The following is a 16,637-nucleotide window of genomic DNA, read 5'->3' as shown; positions in this document are numbered from 1 at the left end:
GTCAGTTGGCCAGTGTGTAGGAAAGTTGACAGTAGCGATGTTGATAATATGACATAATTTAAGCATACATTTTCGTTAACTGTAATCTTGTTTGTTATGTTCCAACATTCCCTCCATCTTGTGCCAATATCAGTTCTTTTAAAATCTTACTTCCAGTAGTTTAGGGTTTTTTCTAAGACATTGTATAGGCTCTTTGCAAAAAATATTATAGCTTACTGTCATATGAATATCCTTTTCTGACTCAAATAGGATTCCCTCAAGATTGCTCTGATGTCCCAAAAATTTCAAATCAACATTTTGTGAAATAAAGCTTTTAAGTTGGATGTATTTGAAAATATCTACATTGGTCAACCCAAAATTGCTTTTTAAAGCTATCATGGAAATACATGTGTTTCCTATTACCAAGTCATGTATGGTTTCTATGCCTTAAGTTTTCCATTTTGGCAACTTTATCAATGAATTCTGGAAAGCTATCCAAGGATTGTTCCATAAGGTTGTGTTTCTAGGGAGTGATATTGGTTATTATTTTTCTTCCATATCGTTATAGTGTTCTTAACTATGAAAGTTGTTAATGTTTTTAGCTTTATCCTTTGAAAATAGACATGTAAAAATATTATTGGGATGAGCATGCACAGCTTCAATATGAACCCATTGTTCCTCTTTAGTGTATTTAACTATATGTCGCAAATAAAAGCCTTGGGTAGCGAGTTGATACAATTCCAAGTCTGGAAGTTTAAAATCACCCTCAGAATTAGGAAGATGTAAAACGTTCCTTTTTATTCTATGAATTTGATTTGCCCATATAAAGTATTTGAAGTCTTTGGTGGGGTAATTGGTATTACTGAAAATAAATACAAAAACTTTGGCAGCCATGCCATTTTAAAGAGGTTTATTCTACCTGTAAGATTTATGGGAAGATTATTCCATTTAATAAGATCTGCTTTCATATTGTTGATTAATGGAATAAAGTTATTGTCATATATTTGTTGTTTATTGTCACTTATTAAGCATCCCAAGTTCTGTATGTAATATTTTTTTGTGGTCCACTTAAAGGATTGCAGTAGACCGTGAGGTATTCTTTTTCTTATTGCCATTATTTTGTTTTTTTTCCCACGTTAATTTTATAACCTGAGATTTCTTAGTATACTGAAAATATTTTTTGCAAAGGGGGTGTTCAGTTTTCAATATTGGTCAGGTATATCAGGAGATCTGCAAATAAGTTTAGTTTATATTCATGTTTACCCATACTGATTCCTGTAACGTTTGGGTCCTGTCTAATTCTTTCTGCAAGTGGTTCAGTTGCCAGTGCAAACAGGAGGGGGGAGAGGGGACATGCCTGTCTTGTGCCCCTTTCTAATGCAATTTCATCAGATAATGTATGTATTATTCGTGTATATTTTAGCTTTAGTACATTTATACAATATTTTCATTACATTTATTAATTCAGCTGGAAAGTTGAAAGCTTCCAAAGTTTTGAATAGAAAAGGCCATTCAAGACAATTGAAAGCCTTACATTTATATCTAGTTTTTTTTTGCGTATTGTATTACACTGAAACATGTTCTTGTATTTGTTTGTAAGTGTCTATTCTTAATAAACCCTGTTTGATTGATCCTGTATCAGGTCCGGTTAGACTTTTGCCATTCTATTGCTTATAAGCTTTGTTATTATTTTATTGTTACAATTAATTAAACTTATGGGTCTATAATCAGCAAAGGACTCTCCAGATTTTCCTGGATATAACTGAAATAACTGTTTGATACATGAAACTAGAAAGTATTGAATTAAGTTACGTGTGTTGTCATTTGTGTAAATAGGGGGGCTACTTTGTCCCAAAATGTTGACTAGAATTCTATGGGAAAGCCATCCACTCCTGGTGCTTTTCTCTGTGTGAATGTTTTAACAGCATCTAATTATTTTTTGTCTGCTGTTGTTTAATTCTGATTTATATACGTGCATTTTGATAGAAATGTTGACAATTGTCATTAATCGCATTGTTGTTTCTAATTACCGCTTTTGTGACTTTATCTATTAAAATTATAACTTGTTTGGCATGTATTCATTTTCTGAGAGCTGCGAGATATTTACCAGGTTTATTTGTCATTAAGTAGTATGCTTTATTTGAGTTTAAACTATAGTTGTTGGCTCTCTTCAGAAGTAAAAGATCGTAATCCTATACTTGTAAAGATTTTTTATAGCCTTTTCTAAGATAGTGATTTATTTTCCTTTAATTTTAATTTCTAAATCAGATTTAACTTTTGCAGAGTATGAGATCATCATTCCCCTTATGTACACCTTAAAGGCATCCCAAATTATATCGGAGGTCGGCTTTTCTCTGTCCTCTATGACTACATTTGTAATGGTAAAGGTTTTTATTTTTTAGTTTACGTATTTAATACAATTTGCATCCAGAAGATGTGCTCTGTTCATTCTCCAAATTCTGTCGCTTTTGGTCTAATTAAGAATGATACCGGAGAATGATCCGATATCACTATATCATTAAAAAAAATGTATCCAGTAAATTGTTGAGTGCATTTTTGGAAATAAATATGTAGTCATTTCTTGAATAGCTTTTCTTACTGTGAGGAAAAAATGAATAGTCTTTTGTAGTTGGGAATAGTAATCTCCAGGTGTCCTGTAAATTACTTGTAGAGATGCAATTTTTCAGATCCATAAATGTTCCTTTTTTATTACTACGTCTGTCAATCTTTTGTATGATTTAGGTCACCTGCTAAAATAATAGTTCCTGTCTAGATTTGATCTAATATAGCTTGAATTCTATCTAAAAACATCAGATTTGCCCCTGGTGGAATTTACAATGAAATCAATTTGTATTTTTCACCATGTAAGGTTCAATTCAACATTTATAAAATGGCCTTCTTGGTCCATATGCTGGGATATAAGGGGAAAATGTGTATAATTATTTTTTGTGCATTACTGTTTGTTGTGTATTATATGCCAACAGCATACCACACTGCATCCCACTGCTGGCTTGCCTCAAGCTAAGTAGGGTTGGTCTTGGTTGGTCCCTGGATGCTGCTGGAAGTGTTGTTGGAGGGCCAGTAGGAGGCACACTTTCATCTTGTCTAAAAATAAAATAACCCAATGCCTCAGGGCAGTGATTGGGGACATTGCCATGTGTTGGATGCCGTCTTTCGGATGGGACTTTAAGCGGGTGTCCTGACTCTCTGTGGTCACTAAAGATCCCATGGCACTTATTGTAAGAGTAGGGGTGTTAACCCCGGTGTCCTGGCTAAATTCCCAATCTGGCCCTCATATCATCATGGCCACCTAATCATCCCCATGTTCCAATTGGCTCTTTCATCCCCCCCCTCCTCTCCCCTCTAACTATTCCCAAGGTTGTTGCTGTAAATAAGAATGTGTTCTCAGTCAACTTACCTGGTAAAATAAGGCTAAAATAAATAAAATATTTATCAGGATGCCTACACCTGTACTGTTACTACAGTAGGTGGCAGCATAAGACTCTCCAACCCATCTACTCTTTAAATGTTCAATTTCTCCTTTTGTTATGTAACTCTTGCAGCAACAAAAAAACACATCTGCTGACAATCTCTTTAGGTGTGCTTTTTTCCCCATCATGGAGCCTGTGAACATTACATGTGATAAATTGGATTTTGTTGAACTTGTATAGAATCAAACTTAACCTTATCTGTTCCATCAATCGTTGAAGAACAAAGTAAAACATTTCAACAGACATGACATATGAGGGCGGTAGGCATTCCATAGAACGGGAGGATCATATTATAAATAGATAGTTATTGTATACATTACATATATAGAGCATCTAGGCATGTGGGGTGAGCAGACATTTAACAAAAAACACCCAAAAACTAAAACATAATGCAAAGCATTTCTGTACTTGAGGCACTACTCCTTTTTAGGGCTTTTTAGCTCCGACTCCTCTCCTTTAGTACCAACAAAAAAAAGACTGTGGATGCATACATTGTACAAACATTGTACATACTTTTAAAGAAAGAATGCCCCTTAAATAAGTCTTTCTCCCCTCCCCCTTCTCATACATATCTACACCCCTCTATACATCCACCCACTCATCCATTCACACACAACATACACTCCACGCCTCTGCACACCCACATTCACCCTCCCACACTCTCCCATTCATATGCACAGACACATACCCACACATACACCCACTCACACCCTCTCGCCCACACACACACACATCCATAGAACAACTATTGACAATTATTGACTTACATGCTATATTTCCTCTTTTATATTGTTCTTTCAGTGTCTCATAGGGCATTGGCTAATTATTTTGTTACTTCCTAGAGAAGAACAGTTACTTGGGGACAATAGAGTCTAAATTGTATTGGGGGTAGGGGGAAGGAATATTGTCTCAATTTACGATAAGCTGGTCTTGGGCATCACCAATGTTCGTACTAAGCTGTGTGCATTCGTGCGGGAGTGCAGCTCCTCGGGACTGCCGCGCAGAATAAATATCAGCCGCGCAGAGAAGCACGAGATTGAACCTTTCCCCATTAGTTAATACTATCAACGTTTCCCTTTACTGTGGGAATTGTGATCGAATCAACGCAATATTAGCCACTTCCAATGCAACATACCGAAACAAAACAAACTATGCAAGACTTAGTATGCAAAATTAACTATGCAAGAGATTTTGTTGTAGGCAGAACACATCTGAGTAGGATTCTATTGCATTGACACTCACTACTCAGCCCGTACTCTACACAGACCGGTGCGGCATAACCAATCAGAGCTATAGAAGGCCTGTATGCAAATAGACCATTATGGATCTGTGTCATTCTCTTTGAACTGGACTTTGTTTACAGCATGAGCGGTCGATGAATAGATGTGCTTGTTTTGAGATCAAAGCAAAAACAACACAACAACATGTTCAGTCACCTTCTTGTCTGGAGGATAAGTCGATAAACAGGTTAATGTCAAGCCCTGCATGTTTTTTCAAAAGTCTCATGGAATGTACACCTACATTGAACACTATGCATTGGCTGCTACTGTAGGCTGAATGATAGAACAGCTATTTCCATGTTAAAATGTTATGGGATGCATTTCTGCATTGTTTTTTATGGTGGGGCACTGGTAGGCCTACATTATGATCAAATAGCCACAGTAGCCTACTTGACCACTGTCTGAAACTGTAACTTAAAGCAGGTACAGCCTCAGTGTTCACAGTAAACACGCACTGGAAGTTGCACAGAATTTTCACAACGTTCCAGTTTGCGCTCAGCAGACCTGAAATTTGCTCAGTGCTGAAAAATATTAGAGGGAACATTGGGCATCACTTTATGTAGCCTAGTGTGCTTATCTGTTTTTTCCGCTTTTGCCTATCCTCAGGGCGCTGGGCTCTCGTTCAACTGGAAAGGTTTCATGCAGCCTGTTCAGGGTTTCATCGGTGCTTGATCTCTGTGTTCCCTTCCATACCCACAGTACTGCCAGGAATCGGAGTTGAGACTTGATTGCCTTTTCCTCCAGTGACTGTCTGATCGGAATTAATTGCTGGCGTTTTTTCCTCAGTTTAGCAGACAGGTCCTGGACGAATCGAATGGACTGGCCGTGGACCTTGATCTCTTTTCCCCTTTGTGCCCTCAGAATGTTGACTTTGGCCTGATAGTTCCATAGCTTAACGATTACCATGCAAGGGTATTTAGTGTTCTTCTGCTTCATGCCGATCTGATGGCATTGCTCCAGCTCCTCCAGCGACACATCCACGCAAAGCTCCTCTGATATCAGCTTGATCACGTAGCTGGAAAGGTACCCTTTTTCCTCGTCCTCCGGTAAGGACAATATTCTCATATTATTTTGTCTCTATCTGTTTTCTAGCTGATCCAGTTAATATTCTAAAGTTTGCACCTTTGTATCTAGAAGGCCAATTGTGTTGTGTTGTTCGTCCACGCACCCACCATGTATATGCATTTCTGACTCGATAGACTCTACTTTCCTTTTGAACAACATATTGTAAAAGTTTGTTTGTTTTGGTGAGCATTGAGAGCAGTTTAGCTATGTTTTCCTGGATATCCTTCAGCTGTTCGCTGCTCTTATTTGCATCTCCTAGTTGATCTTTGTCATTTCCTCTAAGGGAAGCCATGGTGTGTTGAGTTTGAGTCTCAGCGTCGCTTTACTCACAGATTGGTTGGCTGTTGGGAATAACTGACTGCTCACTCTCTCCCACTTACTTGTTGATCTATCGATTTTAAAGGCTTAATTTAAACTACACTACCAGTCAAAAGTTTGGACAAACCTACTAATTCCAGGGTTTTTCTTTATTTTTACTATTTTCTACATTGTAGAATAATAGTGAAGACATCAGAACTATGAAATAACACATATGGAATCATGTAGTAACCAAAAAAGTTTCAAACAAATCAAAATATATTTTAGATTTGAGATTCTTCAAATAGCCACCCTTTGCCTTGATGACAGCTTTGCACACTTTTGGCATTCTCTCAACCAGCTTCACCTGGAATGCTTTTCCAACAGTCTTGAAGGAGTTCCCACATATACTGAGCACTTGTTGGCTGCTTTCATTCACTCTGCCGTCTGACTCATCCCAAACCATCTCAATTGGGTTGAGGTAGGGGGGTTGTGGAGGCCAGGTCATCTGATGCAGCACTCCATCACTCTCCTTCTTGCGAAAATAGCCATTACAAAGCCTGGAGGTGTGTTGGGTCATTGTCCTGTTGAAAAACAAGCCCCACAAGGCCCAAACCCGATGGGATGGCATATCGCTGCAAAATGCTGTGATAGCCATGCCGGTTAAGTGTGCCTTGAATTGTAAATAAATCACAGACAGTGTCACCAGCAAAGCACCCCCACACCATAACACCTCCTCCTCCATGCTTTACTGTGGGGAATACACATGCGGAGATCATCCGTTCACCCACACCGTGTCTCACAAAGCCACGGCGGATGGAGCCAAAATTCTCCAATTTGGACTCCAGACCAAAGGACACATTTCCACCGGTCTAATGTCCACTGCTCGTGTTTCTTGGCCCAAGCAAGTCTCTTCTTCTTATTGGTGTCCTTTAGTAGTAGTTTCTTTGTAGCAATTCAACCATGAAGGCCTGATTCACACAGTCTCCTCTGAACAGTTGATGTTGAGATGTGTCTGTTACTTGAACTCTGTGAAGCATTTATTTAGGCTGCAATTTCTGAGGACTAATGAACTTATCCTCTCCAGCAGAGGTAACTCTGGGTCTTCCATTCCTATGGCGGTCCTCATGAGAGCCAGTTTCATCATAGCGCTTGATGGTTTTTGCTATTGAAATTGCAATGCATTTCAGGTGACTACCTCATGAAGCTGGTTGAGAGAATGCAAAGAGTGTGCAAAGATGTCATCAAGGCAAAGGGTGGCTATTTCAAGAATCTCAAATCTCAAATATATTTGGATATTTTTAACACTTTTTTGGTTCACACATGATTCGATATGTGTGATTTCATAGTTTTGATTTCTTCACTATTATTGAAAAATGTAAAAAATAGTATATAAAAAAGAAATACCCTTGAATGAGTAGGTTTGTCCAAATGTTTGACTGGTACTGTATGTTGTCTGGTTTCTTCATGTAACCACAGTCTTGTTGGTACAAAACAATCTACTCTCTCCCCATGTGTCCTATTAGTACGTGCCTCTGGTCATATTATTACATTGAACGGAATGATGGGCGTCATAACTATGTCATATGCCATTATAGAGTATGCACATAAACTTTAAGTAAAGTGACTTTAATTTGAGGTGTGATAAAAAAGTGACGAATGTGCTTATACCACAGGATTAGTTGAGAGTATCACAACTGCACCATTCAAAGGATCTCCAAGAAAGATGGGCGAATTGGAGCACATATCTACTTAGGATTTTTTGGGGGGGGACAATGAGACAAAAATTGCTCTGAGTTGTACAAATTGGACCACGTCCAGATATTAAAAACATATATTTTCATAAAAACAACAACTTGCCCAAAAACACAAAAATGTTGAAACGAAATAGAAGCAAATAGAATTTTACAACAAAATCAAGGTTGCTGGTAATTCCGCTGCTCTATCGATTGCTATAAATCTGCCATTCTAGAAGTAGTTTGTGTGACTTTAAAATGAGGGGCGTTGTACATCAAAAATGAATCAGCTATTGGATCGTCTTTAAAAAATCTAAGCAATCAGAGTATGAAAGTTGATAGTGTCATAATTTTGGCTGGCTCTGGCCCAACCCATAGGTTTCTGGGACTAATCAGAATGGTCAGAATGTGAGTGTGTGTTCAGTCTTCGGACTGTTGCGTGTAGAATATCCTAGCCTATTCTTTTATGATATTTTTGGTTCAGGTTATGTCAACCTACCAGGGTGGTTACAAACAGTACAGGAATTAAATCATCAATATGTATAGATCATATCTTTACTAATGCTGCAGAGATTTGTTCGAAAGCAGTATCCAAATCCATTGGATGTAGTGATCACAATATAGTAGCCATATCTAGGAAAACCAAAGTTCCAAAGGCTGGGCCTAATATTGTGTATAAGAGGTCATACAACAAGTTTTGTAGTGATTCCTATGTTGTTGATGTAAAGAATATATGTTTGTACGTGGTGTGTAATGAGGAGCAAAAAGACACTGTACTTGACATATTAATGAAATTGCTTATTCCAGTTACTAATAAGCATGCACCCATTAAGAAAATGACTGTAAAAACTGTTAAATCCCCGTGGATTAATGAGAAATTGAAAAATTGTATGGTTGAGAGGGATGAGGCAAAAGGAATGGCAATTAAGTCTGGCTGCACAACCGATTGGCAAACGTATTGCAAATTTAGAAATCATGTGACTAAACTGAATAAAAAGAAGAAGAAACAACACTATGAAACAAGGATAAATGACATAAAGAATGATAGTAAAAAGCTTTGGAGCACCTTCAATGAAATTTTGGGAAAAAAGGCAAACTCAGCTCCATCATTCATTGAATCAGATGGCTCATTCATCACAAAACCAATTCATATTGCCAATTACTTTAATAATTTTTCATTGGCAAGATTAGCAAATTTAGGCATGACATGCCAGCAACAATTGCTGACAGTACACATTCAAGTATATATGACCAAATTATGAAAGACAAGCATTGTAATTTTGAATTCCGTAAAGTGAGTGTGGAAGAGGTGAAACAATTATTGTTGTCTATTAACAATGACAAGCAACCGGGGTCTGACAACTTGTGTGGAAAATTGCTGAGGATAATAGCGGACGATATTGCCACTCCTATTTGCCATATTTTCAATTTAAGCCTACTTGAATGTGTGTGCCCCCAGGCTTGGAGGGAAGCAAAAGTCATTCCGCTACCTAAGAATAGTAAAGCACCCTTTACTGGCTCAAATATCTGACCAATTAGCCTGTTACCAACCCTTAGTAAACTATTGGAAAAATGGTGTTTGACCAGAAACAATGCTATTTTACTGTGAACAAATTGACAACAAACTTTCCTCATGCTTATAGAGAAGGACATTCAACAAGCACAGCACTTACACAAATGACTGATGATTGGCAAAAAATATTGTGGGGGCTGTTTTGTTAGACTTCAGTGCGGCTTTTGACATTATCAATCATAGTCTGCTGCTGGAAAAACATATGTGTTATGGCTTTACACTCCCTGCTATAATGTGGATAAAGAGTTACTTGTCTAACAGAACACAGAGGGTGTTCTTTAATGGAAGCCTCTCAAACATAATCCAGGTAGAATCAGGAATTATTTTATCCATCTTTACTAACGACATGCCACTGGCTTTGAGTAAAGCCAGTGTGTCTATGTATGCGGATGACTCAGCACTATACACGTCAGCTACTACAGCAACTGAAATAACTGCAACACTTAACAAAGAGTTGCAGTTAGTTTCGGAATGGGTGGCAAGGAAAGCATTGTATTTGGGTCAAATCATTCACTAAACCCTAAACCTCAACTACATCTCGTAATGAATAATGTGGAAATTGAGCAAGTTGAGGTGACTGAACTGCTTGGAGTAACCATAGATTGTAAACTGTCATGGTCAAAACATATTGATACAACAGTAGCTAAGATGGGGAGAAGTATGTCCATAATTAAGCGCTGCTCTGCCTTCTTAACAACACTATCAACAAGGCAGGTCCTACAGGCCCCAGTTTTGTCGCACCTAGACTACTGTTCAGTAGTGTGGTCAGGTGCCACAAAGAGAGACTTGGGAAAATTGCAGTTGGCTCAGAACAGGGCAGCATGGCTGGCCCTTAAAAGTACACAGGGAGCTAACATTAATGACATGCATGTTAGTCTCTCCTGGCTCAGAGTGGAAGAGAGATTGACTTCATCACTGCTTGTTTTTGTAAGAGGTGTACTGGCACACAGCTCGGACATCCATGCATACCCCACAAGACATGCCACCAGAGGTCTCTTCACAGTCCCCAAGTCCAGAACAGACTGTGGGAGAGCCATGACTACATGGAACTCTATTCCATATCAGGTAACTGATGCAAGCAGTAGAATCAGATTGAAAAAACAGGTAAAAATACACCTTATAGAACAACGGGGACTGTGAAGAGACAAAAACAAGGGTATAGACACATGCATACGCACACATTGTGATATTGTTGTATGGTGGTATTAATAATTGTGTATTGTAGATAGGTAGTTGTGTAATAATGTCATATGATGTACTGTTTTACTGTATATTTTGTTTTATATGTAATGTAAATGCTTTAATATGTTTGGACCCCAGAAAGAGTATATAAATACAAAGTACAAATAGGCCCTGCTTTATTAAGGTTGCGAGACATTGCAAGCCAAGAAATTGCGAGATACAGCATTCCATTGCGAGATAAAGCTTTTGGTTACCGAGAAAGGCCTAGTGCACGGTTCTGACTGTCTGCCTAGTGGCCGACCTGCATCTACTGTGCCCCTCCCCTCTCCCTCCGTCCCTCGCTAGCTCAATATGAAAGATGCAAGTGTTTGTGTTCTCGGAAGTACGCAACTAATCCGTCTCCTCCATTCTCCTCCATTCCAAAAATACTGAATCTTAGGAGTCGAGGAGTCCTAGTGGAATCGAATCTTGACACTCGGAAATTGGAGTAGACACCGGCAGTCGAGGAGTCAAGGAATCAATTATTTTGGAGTTGACTCTCCACCACTACGTCATCATCGTTAACAGTTGGAAAAATACCAGAGAAAGGCAAGCGACAGCAAAGTCCTGAATGGCAATACTTTGAGAAGTTAAATAAGAAGGTGGAATTGAGCTACAGTAATGATAGTACAGGTGCAATGCTTAACCATCTGAAATGGACACAATGTGAAACCCAAACTGTTGCTGGCAGCAGCACAGCTGCATTGTGAATTCACATGTAATTTTATGAATTTTTCGTATCATTTTAAACGGAAAACTGATTTAATAAACAATGGCTTTTTAAACAATAAGAAAACATTTCCATTTGTTACATCCCTAATTGAGAGCTTGTGTCAGCGATTCATATCGCTGAAATCGGAAGAAGAGTGGGACTTACTAACAGAACAACATACAGTATGAAAAGTGAAATGCTCAGCTCATGGTAAACCAATAGCAAAGAACATGAATAGCTAATAACGTTAATTAGATTGATTTAAACAACGTGTATTAAGATTAAAAAGTTATTACGCTTAAAGGGAAAGAGAATGTATTGAATCCGAATTGAATCAGAATCAGAAACAACTTTATTTGCCAAATACATTTGAATGTACAGCACTTTGACTCGGTGAAATAGTGCTGCCACAATAAACAGAATATACAGACAAAATATATAGACACAGAATTTACACAAATCCACATACACTATGAACACTTTAAATCAAATCACATATGCTGAAAACAACACTGAAATGCTTACTTCCCAACAATAGTTTCCCAACAATGCTGAGTTAAATTAGAAAATAAAAACAAATGAGAAATTAAACACACAAGAATGAATGTATAGACAGGGAGTATCAATATCATATCAATGTGCAGGTAGGTAGCTCAGTTGGTAGAGCATGGCGTTTGCAATCCCAGGGTTGTGGGTTCGATACCCACGGGGGGCCAGTATGAAAAATTAAAAAATAATGTATGCACTCACTAACTGTAAGTCGCTCTGGATAAGAGTGTCTGCTAAATGACTAAAATGTAAATGTAAATGTAGGTACTGTATGTACAGTGGGGTCCGGATTTATTGGATCCCCTGTTTTCAATACTCCAGCACCCTCACCTTGCGAGGATAACAACACTGAGCCTTTTTCTAAAATGTTTTATGAGATTGGAGAACACATTGGGAGGGATCTTAGACCAATCCTCCATACAGAATCTTTCTAGATCATTGATATCCTTCGTCTGCGCTTATGGATGGCCCTCTTCAATTCAAACCACAGGTTTTCAATAGGGTTCAAGCCCGAGATTTTGTGGTAAATTGTCAATTTCTTTAAGGATTTTGATGTGTGCTTAGGGTTATTGTCCTGCTGGAATATTCACTTGTAGCCAAGTTTCAGCCTCCTAGCAGAAGCAACCAGGTCTTTGGCTAAAATGTCCTGGTACTTGGTCAAGTTTATGATGTGGTTGACCTTCATTAACAAGGGCCCCAGGACCAGTGGAAGCAACAAAGCCCCATAACATCAAAGATCCACCACCATATTTTACAGTATGGATGAGGTATTTTCTGCATATGCATTGTTCTTTCGAAGAGTATTGAGTATTGTCTGTGAGAGTTTGAATTTCAGCTGAGGCAAGAAGTGTGGTGTGCATTCTTGGTAATCGCTGTTATTCTCCCACTTGAGGTTGAGGGAGATGTTGGTCCCCAGGAGTTTGAATGTCTCAGCCGTGCTTACAGCTGAGCCATTGGTTTCAATGGGGAGATGTGGTGAGGGACGCTTCCTGAAGTCAATCACCATCTCCACAGTTTTGAAAGACCGCACAAGGCCACTATTGTGGCTGCACAAGGGTACCAAAGTCTTGATGGCTGACGGTCCTTTGTGATTCAAAGTGGTAGTAGAACTCATTCAGCTCGTTTGGCAGAAGGATCTCGTCAGATTCATGGGGGTTCTTTTGTTTGTAATTTGTGATCTTCTGAAGTCCCTTCCGTACAGACGAGCAGTCGTTGGTGGAGAATTGTTGTTCTAGTGGCTCCTTGTATTGTTGTTTGGCTTCCATTATCCCTTTATTCAGTAGGTGTTTTGCCACCGTGTAATGGTCATTGTTGCCATTCCTATGTCCCTCTTCTTTGGCAGAGCGAAGGCCTCTCAGCTCTGCATTGAAGCAGGGTTTATCATTGTTGAATGTGACATAAGTGCTTATTGGAAAGTAGTTTTCCTCGCATGTTACCCTGTCCGTGTAGTCATTTATGTTGGTATTGTCTTCTTTGAAAATGTCCAGGCAGTCCTTCAAAACCTCTTGAGCTGACAGCCTTGGAGCGATTTTCACCTACATTTTCTATGTCCGGATAGAAGACAGTAAAAGACACTAGTAAACCCTTATATCCACAGAAAGCTGGAAAGCTGTAGAATATTTGTGTGAGGCTTACTTAATTGGCACATTACACGCTCAAATACATCATAAAGATCTCTTCTTTTTTTCTGGCTTTCCACCCTTTGAATCTTTTACAAATATTGTTACAAACAGAGGGTTCATGACATTAAGGATTATTTATCTTACAATATATTGTTCAAATGTATTATGTAGTTATGAGTAATACATTTTAAAATATCCTAAATCCTCATATTTTGAGGCACTTGTTCCATTAATTTCACTGTAGCGTTGGCCGCCTCTGTCGGACACCGACAAACGATACACCGAACAACACACCAAACAACTCCAAATGCCCAGGCGCTTCTTTTGGTACAACTTGTGTCCATATCAGGCAAGCATATTTACTGACAATGTTCGTGTATTTTACCTTTTAAGAGGTCTGGGGGTCTGATGTCAAGTTCTACAGAGACGAAATACATGTTTTTGGATTGCCCCGCTTGAGACGCGTTTAATGCTTAATGGTAGAGATTACTATAGCTCATACTGAGGTCCGTCTATAGTTGTTGACATCACATGACCCTCTAGAAGCCAATGAAAATTCAGCAGTTAAGCTTATGAAACGAGATGGTGTAGGACCGCTTACATCCATTTATATGTCAGACTTATAGTTTTGGTTTTAATCAATAAAAACAAATACTTTTTGTTTTGTTTAAACAGCCCATTCATTTTTCTCAGCTCAAGAGGTTTAACTCCCCAATGGCCTCACTGGTCTATTTCTTCACTCTACAGTATGTTTGATAGGCTTGCCGTTTTTAGTTTCTGTCTGTATGAGGAGATGAGTTGGATCATCACATTGTTAGAGTTCCCCAGTGGGGCGCGGGGTACAGTGCCTTGCAAAAGTATTCATCCCCCTTGGCGTTTTTCCTATTTTGTTGCATTACAACCTGTAATTTAAATGGATGTTTATTTGGATTTCATGTAATGGACATACACAAAATAGTCCAAATTGGTGAAGTGAAATGAAAAAAATAACTTGTTTCAAAAAATTCTAAAAAATAAATGACGGAAAAGTGGTGCGTGCATATACAGTGGGGAGAACAAGTATTTGATACACTGCCGATTTTGCAGGTTTTCCTACTTACAAAGCATGTAGAGGTCTGTAATTTTTATCATAGGTACACTTCAACTGTGAGAGACGGAATCTAAAACAAAAATCCAGAAAATCACATTGTATGATTTTTAAGTAATTAATTTGCATTTTATTGCATGACATAAGTATTTGATACATCAGAAAAGCAGAACTTAATATTTGGTACAGAAACCTTTGTTTGCAATTACAGAGATCATACGTTTCCTGTAGGTCTTGACTAGGTTTGCACACACTGCAGCAGGGATTTTGGCCCACTCCTCCATACAGACCTTCTCCAGATCCTTCAGGTTTCGGGGCTGTCGCTGGGCAATACGGACTTTCAGCTCCCTCCAAAGATTTTCTATTGGGTTCAGGTCTGGAGACTGGCTAGGCCACTCCAGGACCTTGAGATGCTTCTTACGGAGCCACTCCTTAGTTGCCCTGGCTGTGTGTTTTGGGTCATTGTCATGCTGGAAGACCCAGCCACGACCCATCTTCAATGCTCTTACTGAGGGAAGGAGGTTGTTGGCCAAGATCTCGCGATACATGGCCCCATCCATCCTCCCCTCAATACGGTGCAGTCGTCCTGTCCCCTTTGCAGAAAAGCATCCCCAAAGAATGATGTTTCCACCTCCATGCTTCACGGTTGGGATGGTGTTCTTGGGGTTGTACTCATCCTTCTTCTTCCTCCAAACACGGCGAATGGAGTTTAGACCAAAAAGCTCTATTTTTGTCTCATCAGACCACATGACCTTCTCCCATTCCTCCTCTGGATCATCCAGATGGTCATTGGCAAACTTCAGACGGGCCTGGACATGCGCTGGCTTGAGAAGGGGGACCTTGCGTGCACTGCAGGATTTTAATCCATGACGGTGTAGTGTGTTACTAATGGTTTTCTTTGAGACTGTGGTCCCAGCTCTCTTCAGGTCATTGACCAGGTCCTGCCGTGTAGTTCTGGGCTGATCCCTCACCTTCCTCATGATCATTGATGCCCCACGAGGTGAGATCTTGCATGGAGCCCCAGACCGAGGGTGATTGACCGTCATCTTGAACTTCTTCCATTTTCTAATAATTGAGCCAACAGTTGTTGCCTTCTCACCAAGCTGCTTGCCTATTGTCCTGTAGCCCATCCCAGCCTTGTGCAGGTCTACAATTTTATCCCTGATGTCCTTACACAGCTCTCTGGTCTTGGCCATTGTGGAGAGGTTGGAGTCTGTTTGATTGAGTGTGTGGACAGGTGTCTTTTATACAGGTAACGAGTTCAAACAGGTGCATTTAATACAGGTAATGAGTGGAGAACAGGAGGGCATCTTAAAGAAAAACTAACAGGTCTGTGAGAGCCGGAATTCTTACTGGTTGGTAGGTGATCAAATACTTACAGTGGGGAAAAAAAGTATTTAGTCAGCTACCAATTGTGCAAGTTCTCCCACTTAAAAAGATGAGAGAGGCCTGTAATTTTCATCATAGGTACATGTCAACTATGACAGACAAAATGAGGAAAAAAAATCCAGAAAATCACATTGTAGGATTTTTAATGAATTTATTTGCAAATTATGGTGGAAAATAAGTATTTGGTCAATAACAAAAGTTTCTCAATACTTTGTTATATACCCTTCGTTGGCAATGACACATGTCAAACGTTTTCTGTAAGTCTTCACAAGGTTTTCACACACTGTTGCTGGTATTTTGGCCCATTCCTCCATGCAGATCTCTAGAGCAGTGATATTTTGGGGCTGTCGCTGGGCAACACAGACTTTCAACTCCCTCCAAAGATTTTCTATGGGGTTGAGATCTGGAGACTGGCTAGGCCACTCCAGGACCTTGAAATGCTTCTTACGAAGCCACTCCTTTGTTGCCCGGGCGGTGTGTTTGGGATCATTGTCATGCTGAAAGACCCAGCCACGTTTCATCTTCAATGCCCTTGCTGATGGAAGGAGGTTTTCACTCAAAATCTCACGATACATGGCCCCATTCATTCTTTCTTTTACACGGATCAGTCGTCCTGGTCCCATTGCAGAAAACAGC

This window comes from Coregonus lavaretus (assembly GCF_964263955.1).
Source record: "Coregonus lavaretus genome assembly, chromosome: 10".
Lineage (NCBI taxonomy): Eukaryota > Metazoa > Chordata > Actinopteri > Salmoniformes > Salmonidae > Coregonus > Coregonus lavaretus.
The sequence above is the reverse complement of the archived record's forward strand: the minus strand, read 5'-3'. Positions refer to the sequence as shown.